Source organism: Pyrgilauda ruficollis, unplaced genomic scaffold (genome assembly GCF_017590135.1).
Source record: "Pyrgilauda ruficollis isolate IOZ18807 unplaced genomic scaffold, ASM1759013v1 scaffold4, whole genome shotgun sequence".
Lineage (NCBI taxonomy): Eukaryota > Metazoa > Chordata > Aves > Passeriformes > Passeridae > Pyrgilauda > Pyrgilauda ruficollis.
The window spans coordinates 14,664,963-14,672,491 of NW_024525489.1; positions in this window are offsets into that span (position 1 = coordinate 14,664,963).

Consider the following 7,529-nt stretch of genomic DNA (forward strand, 5'->3'; position numbering starts at 1 on the left):
CAGATGGAAGCAGGTGAACATATGGGACAATTTTTGGCAGAGAACGCGCTAAAAGATGCCAAGAAGAAGTCACTGCATCTTTTGTCAGGGTTATTAATAAGGAGAGCACACTGGGAGCCTCTCCAGCCCCACCACTGCCCTGTGATGTAAGGCTGCAGCTGGACTGCAAGCCAGCTCCACCTCTGAGTCATTGCCTTGCCTCCAGCACGGCTGTGAGTCATCCCTCCTTGGCTGTTCCTCCTCTCACAGTTAAAGCACAATAGAAAACCCCAAACAAAAGTGTGTTAGGTGAAGGAGGCATGGTGTTCTTGTCAGAAACCATCACGCACTCCCTGACCTCCTGGGGGATGCCCAGGCAGACTCACTGCTGTGGTTAAATCTTTTCCTCTCTGTAACACTCTAATTGCCGAGGACATCTGGCATAATCAAGCCCATTCCTTTAATTTACTCGAATTCCAGTTCACTCAGTTCCCAGTCACTGCTTCAGCCAGCAGGGATGAGGCTGGCAAGAGCTGATCATGTCCTCTGAGCAGCAAAAGCAACACAGTCTCAGTAGACCTCAAATGACATGTGTTCACAGCAAGAAAAACTGAGGAGATGGTGCTATGACACCAGCTGCCCTGCAAAGTGAGGGCTCAACCAGAAATTGTGGGTCGGTTTCACTGAATAGTGGTTTCAAATTAATGGAAACAATTATTTGGATATAATCAGGTTATGTCTAGTTTACCAGAACATCTAGACACCATCCAGACAACATTGCACAAATGGGTACATTTGAGCCAGCATTAGAATCCACCTTTCTAATAAAGGAAACCCAATTAGTAAATTTATTAGTAGCCTTTCTAGCCAGGACCCATTAATCTAGTCTGGATAAGTCAGAGATAGACTGGGTCTAAACAGAGCCCTGGTCAACAGAGAGTCCCAGGGGACTCACAGCCCAGCCCCAACCACCAGCATGACCCCACTTTGGAGAAAATTATACCATGCTCAGAGCAAAGATGGCACCCTGGACATGCAGACCAGTCCACTGATACTTATCAGAGCTGATGTTAGAGATGCTCCTTCATCCTTAACCTGTAGTGCTAAGACTGGGAATGACTTGTCTGGGCAGAGAGCATTGGCTCCACTGATGCCTTTACACCATCCTGAGCTTCATCCCCAAAGTTTTCAGTGACCTTCCCAGCCAACAGCTTTCCCATTTCTTACTGTTATGGAACCTTCTATGGAGCTCCTCATCTGACCTGGGCTGACCTCCTAAGCAAACCAGTCCTGCCATGGACTCTCTGCTCTAGCCCCAGACATGACCCTTTTGCCCCTCCCAGGGAGTACATGGAATTACATTTGTGTTCACATCCTCCATGACCTGCTGAAGAGAGGAAATTCAGCACTCTTCTAGTCTCTTCCAACTTCATTTGCTTTTAGAGCAGAAAACCCAATTTTATTTCCTCTGCTGGCTTCTCTTTGCTAGCTGAGAGTTTAGGCTTCCTGCTGGGTAGGCCCATAGTGAAAGGATGCAGGATACAGGCTTGCATCTCCCAGGGGGACAAAATCCCAACTGCAGCATCAGATAGAGCCCAGAGCTTCAAATGCTTAGATCGATTTTAAAAAGAGAAGAGGAAAAGCCTAGCAGGTGGAGGAGAGGAAAAGTTAGAGATGGAAGGCCATAAACCTCACAGAGCCAAGACATGGCCTGGGGACTGCCAGTTCAAGTGGAATCTGAAGGGTGACACTGAACTTGCTGACACAGACCCAAACAGAATGCCACACAATTCAGAGGACTTCAGAAACCTTAGAGGGGACTGAAGGAGAGGAAACTCTTCAAGGAGGTTCTTCATGGCACATGAAAAAAAAAAAAAAAAAACAAAAAAAAAAAAAAAAAAAAACCAAAGCAGACAATAAGTTAATGAAATGGTGCAAGGTTTTGCTATTGTGGGACACTGAGGGAGAGCTGTTTGGGTTGGCCTCTATCCTGCCAGAAGGACAGATGCTCTCAGCTGGGCTGCAGGAATGGCAGTGTCTACTCGAGCTGGTAGCTAAACCAGACTGGAAAAGAAGGGGAAGGCAGAGGTGTACAAATTCAGTCTCTCCTACTCCTCCTTGCAGGAAATGTTTAAGAGGCCAAGACTTAAGGAGAGAAGAAATTCTGAAATGCCTGTGAAAAAGCATCTTAGCAGAAATGAGGGAAAACAGCAATATTGTTTTATGAAAAAAATCTTGCCTGAATTGCCAGGGTTAAGACATGCTGGGTAGAAACAGAGCTGAAAATCACTGGCTACAGGCCATTAGTACATCTGAGCAGAGAAAACACATGTGAAACCAGATCCTTGCTGAAGTCAGAGAGATTTTCACTGTTTGACATGCTCAAAAGTGCTGGTTGCCAAGCCCGAGTTCAGCCCAGTGTTATCAGCACAGCTCTAGGGTGTCCAGCTCAGCTTTGTGAGTCCCCGTTTTTCTGTTTATGACTTAATCTGCAGATATGCTTGAAACCCTTTGGGCTCAGGCTCTGGCTTGCTGGCTGTGAAGCCAAAGTTGTATCACATACAAGGAGACTGCCTGGCATAGCTCAGTTACCATCCCCAGAAATATTTCTCAGTGTACAAGCCTGCCAGGATGTGCAAGGGTGACGTTCACCCCACTGTGCAGAAGGCAGGATGACTACATTCAGTGCTGAAATACACGTTTTCTTATTTACTACCAGTTATAAATTACCAGCAGAGGGAAGAGATTATTTAGATCAGGGGACTCCATTGATGTAAATGTATTTTAATTCCAGCTTTTTATCCCAAGAGTGATATTTGCTGGTATTTTAAAATTGCCTGTAGGCCTGCCAGAGCCAGCTTTCCCCATTTCTAGAACATCCAGTGTGAACATAATTTTCTTGGTTTCCTCTACTTGAATGCCTTCCAAGTTTCTAATTGGTGAAAGGACAGGGTTTCTGTTCCTGCAGAGATCTGAAACACAGATTTTCTGGTCAAATGGCAGAGATCCTATTTTGGCAGAGAGTGATTTCCAAATCATCTGTGAGCTGCTCTCTTGCCAGGGAGATGAAGGAGTTGAGGAGTTTCCATGACAGAAAACAGATTCACTCAGGGCTGCACATATGTACCTGACTGTGCTGGGTGGGGAGGGCTTTGCTCTGGTGTGACATCCCCAGGTGTGGCAGCCCCCTGTTAGGGAGGACTGAGGATGAGAAAAATGAAGATGGGGTTGCAGAGGAGGACTCTCCCAAGGTTTTCAGAAAGCTGAGTTCCCCTTCACAGGTGTGATACCCAGTGCCCTGTGGACACAGGGAGGCCCTGGCCAGCTCCCAAGGTCTGGTGGGCACAGAATGGGGCACAGGGGGCTCATGGAGCTGTTTCCCCTCTCACCACTCAGGCAGAACAAACTCACTCCACACAGATTACAGTTCAGGCTCAGGCAAGACTGCTGTGAACTCATTGAAATGAACCCTTCAGCAGCCGTCCCCTCCTTTACCACATAGCATAAAAATGCAGCGTATCCACAGTGAAGGGCCTTTCCTCGTGGCAGCAGCACTGCGGGGCAGGGGGATATTCAGCCTGAACAGACACGGTGTATTTGGTGTGGTAGGGAAGCATGGCCAAGACAATATTATGTGTAATCTTACATAGCAAAGGCAGGCAAGTAAACTGGAATGCAACCTGTCAGGTGCCTGTGATGCTGGAGCTGATATGAGAGGTGTCCAAACAGGATAACTCAAGTTCTGGGAATAACACTGCTAGTCACAGCACCCAGACACAGCTGTTTCCCACCTGATCACATGCAATGCACATGCTATTAAATGAATGGATGTGGGCTTACTGGGATGTACTTTTAGCACCCTTATCTCCTATTTGGGATTGTAGCCTTCCAGCCTGGGTGTTGGAAATTACTGCCTGGAGTAATTCTCTCTGGAGAGAGAATATCTCTCTGGAGTAATATCTCTCTGGAGGAGATAATGTCTCCACTGACTCTGCTGGAGGGGGGAGACCTTGACACCTACCTGAAAGGTATGCTGGTGGGATTATTCCAAATACTGAATCAGTTAAGATCAGTCTCCTCTCTTAATATGCAAAGGAACTAGCTTTGCATATGAAGTTAGACCAGGAACAACCTGGTCCAGCAGAAGGTGTCCCTGCCCGTGGCCAGGGGGTTGGAACTCTATGATTTTTAAGGTCTCTTCCAACCCAAACCATTCTGTAATTCTGTGATTCTGTGATAATGAACTTCCAAAAACTGTGTCTTTTTCTTTTACCTTTCAGACTCAGCGCACTGAAGGTGGGTTTGTTGGAAAGGCAGTGGTAACTTGTGATAACATAGAACAGAACCAGATCCACCTATGTTCATTTACATTTCCAGGTGTTGCTATTAGACACTTCTTGATGTCTGCCCCCCAACTTTGCTCCCGCAGAGATCAAACTTGCTGCCTCTTTTTGAGGTGAATAATGGCATGTTCCCAAGCAGTCAGTGGCTGTCAGTGCTTTACTCACAGAGCATGTGAGGTGCTACTCGTGAGGAGCTGGCAGGCCCTGGCTCTGGATTGGTGTCGGATGTTTGTGTTTCCTGGATCGCGTTACTCACACAGGGACAGCGGTGTCTGAGTCTGACAGGAGACATCTCTAGTAATGCCTACTCTGAGAAACAGACTGCTTCAGGAGAACCCAGAGGTGGCTGAGGAGAGGACATCCAGAGCTATGCTTGGATTTAAATGAGACCCTGTGGTGATTTGCATTTAAAAGGATTTTGTTAATTGGACAAGTAAATCAAATACATGCAGACAAACCCTCTGTTACCAGCAAATGGTCATAAGGTTCAATGGGTTCATAAGGGGAAAGGGGAAAGGGGAAAGGGAGAGGGAAAGGGAAAGGGAAAGGGAAAGGGAAAGGGAAAGGGAAAGGGAAAGGCCCCAGAAGTGGTGAGTCACTGGGTGGAATTCATCAGTCAAGCAGTGACACAGTCAACAGCACAAAGCTGATATTCTTAAGCCTAAGCCATTAGAGCATTCTGCCTACCTAGGGAGAGTTCCTCAGTAGTTGTGATACCAGGATACACCGTGGTTTGATATTTCTGCAGACATATTCAGAGCTTCTGTCCAAGCATAAGAGGCTCTGTTCCAGGAGAGCAATGGGAGCAGGAGTGCAGCTCTCAGATGAGTGCTTGTCTGAAAGACAGTCACTCAGAGGCCAAAATTGGGGGGGCTTTGCCTTTTGTGTAACTACATTACATAAAATATGTACTTCAAAACAACAACTGAGTGCCCTACATTGCCTGGAAGCAAATTCTATTGTCTTGAGTGACCTCTTAACTGAAGCATGGACTAAAGCCAGGCGAAGGCTGAAGTGTGTGTGGCACACTGAGATGGGAATGAGGGCTGGCAAGTGCCATTGTTCTCCACTTTGCCTCCCGGTGAACAGCATTTAATTCTGAGTTTGGTTGTCAGAAGAGATTAGATATCTAAATTCTGGAGGTCATGAGTGTCTGTCTGATCTCTTAGGTGCAGAAAACATGTTGTGCAGCAGAAACTGTCAGATGCATGATTAAATAATTTGTGTATTACCACAGCAGTATTGTGCATGTTTGCAGGAAGTCAACTTTTGAAGAAAACCACTTGAAAAGTACAAAAATAATTAAATTAACAAGAGTCTTGGGAATAAAGGATTCATTTTCCCAGCAGACTGACAGCAGGGATGAAGGCTGGGTTATCAGCTCTATGTAAGAGAGGTCTTTCTGTCAGAGCAGCAGCACTAAGAGCTGTTCTGAGAGAGGCTCTTTCCTGGTGAACAGCACCCAAACATAAATATTCCTCGAAGATTAGTGAAGGCTATGATGTGAATGATGGAAGGAAACCAAAGAGTAAAACAGTATTGCAAAAGGGGGAGAAAAGGAACGAGCTATTATTTAAAATGCTTACCAGCAGAGGACACATCTGCTGGGTTTTGGCAGAACAAAAGGACATTGCAAAGAAAGTCAGGGAAGTGCTGCTTTGCAAAATATTCTGCAGTCAGCTCTGAAATCATATGTGTACATAACTTCCAGAGGCTTGAGCAGAAGGATATGAAAATGTCTGCTGCATTTTTTCTCCCACAGACAAGGGGATATATTTTTCCTTATAAAAGTAAAGAATGATGAAAAAAAAATTCTGAGGAGTTATGCTGCCCTGGAGCACTCCCACAGAGGATCTCCATATGGGGAGAGCCTGTGCCACCTCTCCATGACAATTAATTGCAATCATTGCTTGTAGGGTGTTTAAAGCATGTGTGTCTTGCTCCTGCTGTCCAAAAATGCCATGGGATGGGGAAGAAGGAAAATGTGCTCCTTTCCTGCCTGCAACCAACATTTTTCTGTGCCACATGTCCAAGGCCCATGACAGAGAGGATGGAGATACTTCCGCAAGATGTCCAGCACCTGGAGGCACCCTGTGCTCAGCGAGAGCACAGTGCCAGGCTGTGGGACCCTCCAGCCTCCAGGCAGGTATCTCCTACCTGGATCCATCTCCTCCTGGACCAGCGCCAGTTCTCCCACTCTGACCCCAGCTCCATGCACTGGCATCTGGGACTGACAGTGACAATAACAGACTACCTGGTGCACATATTAAGCAAAACAAAATAAATGCAGGAAATAGTCCTGTTTGGATGTGAGGGACAGAGAAGTCTGCACAAGTCCTGTTCTGGTCAAAAGGGTGAGGCAGAGCATGGTCCCTGCTCTCCCCTGGCTCAGAAACAGATGAGAAGACAGCAGCTAGGAACACTGGAACTCATGGACTGTTTGCTCTCTCATCACTTGTGAGGCTTTGGAGGGGAAAATTGCAAGGAGGGGTCATCAGGGAGGATATGCTGAGGGAAGGAGCTCTGGGGAGCATGACTGCTGCTCGTACTCAGCACCCACTCCCTGGGGAAGAGGTCACACTCTCCACCCTGGTGTCCTCACTGCCTCCAGCCTTGCTTTAAATAAGGCAATCAAAGGAAAACACGTTTGTCGTGCTAATGTAGAAACTCTCATCCCATGCAGCAACAATTTTGCTTGCATCTTATTTTCTCCCTCCCTTACCTTTGCCTACACATGGCTCTCCTGTGGGCTGTAGAGGGACTGAGCAGTGGGAGCAGCCTCAGCTGCCTGCTCTGCTCTGGTAGTGAAGATGATTTATAATATGAGCAAAGAAGGGAGGGTTTGTCCAGAAGGAGGAAGCTGGTGTGAGCAGAACTTGGTAAGCAATGTCACGGAGATTTGTTTCCCCAAACAGTAAATTATAGGCTAACACAGCTCTGTGTTTCACATGAATTTTATTGTGTTTTGCAGGAAATTGCATACAATCAATCAGGTCACTCCAACAGCAGGTAGTATGTTTCATGTGTGCAGTCTGGTCTTTTTCTTTTCAGCTACTCAGCATAATTCTTAGCAGGATTTTATGCTCTAAAGTGTAACTAAAACGATCAGCATCCAAGGGGACATCTCTTCTTATTGGAGTAAATGACATTTTTTGGAAAATTCCTAACTATCCTGAAATTAGGAAGAGGCATTCTGTCTGTTTGTAA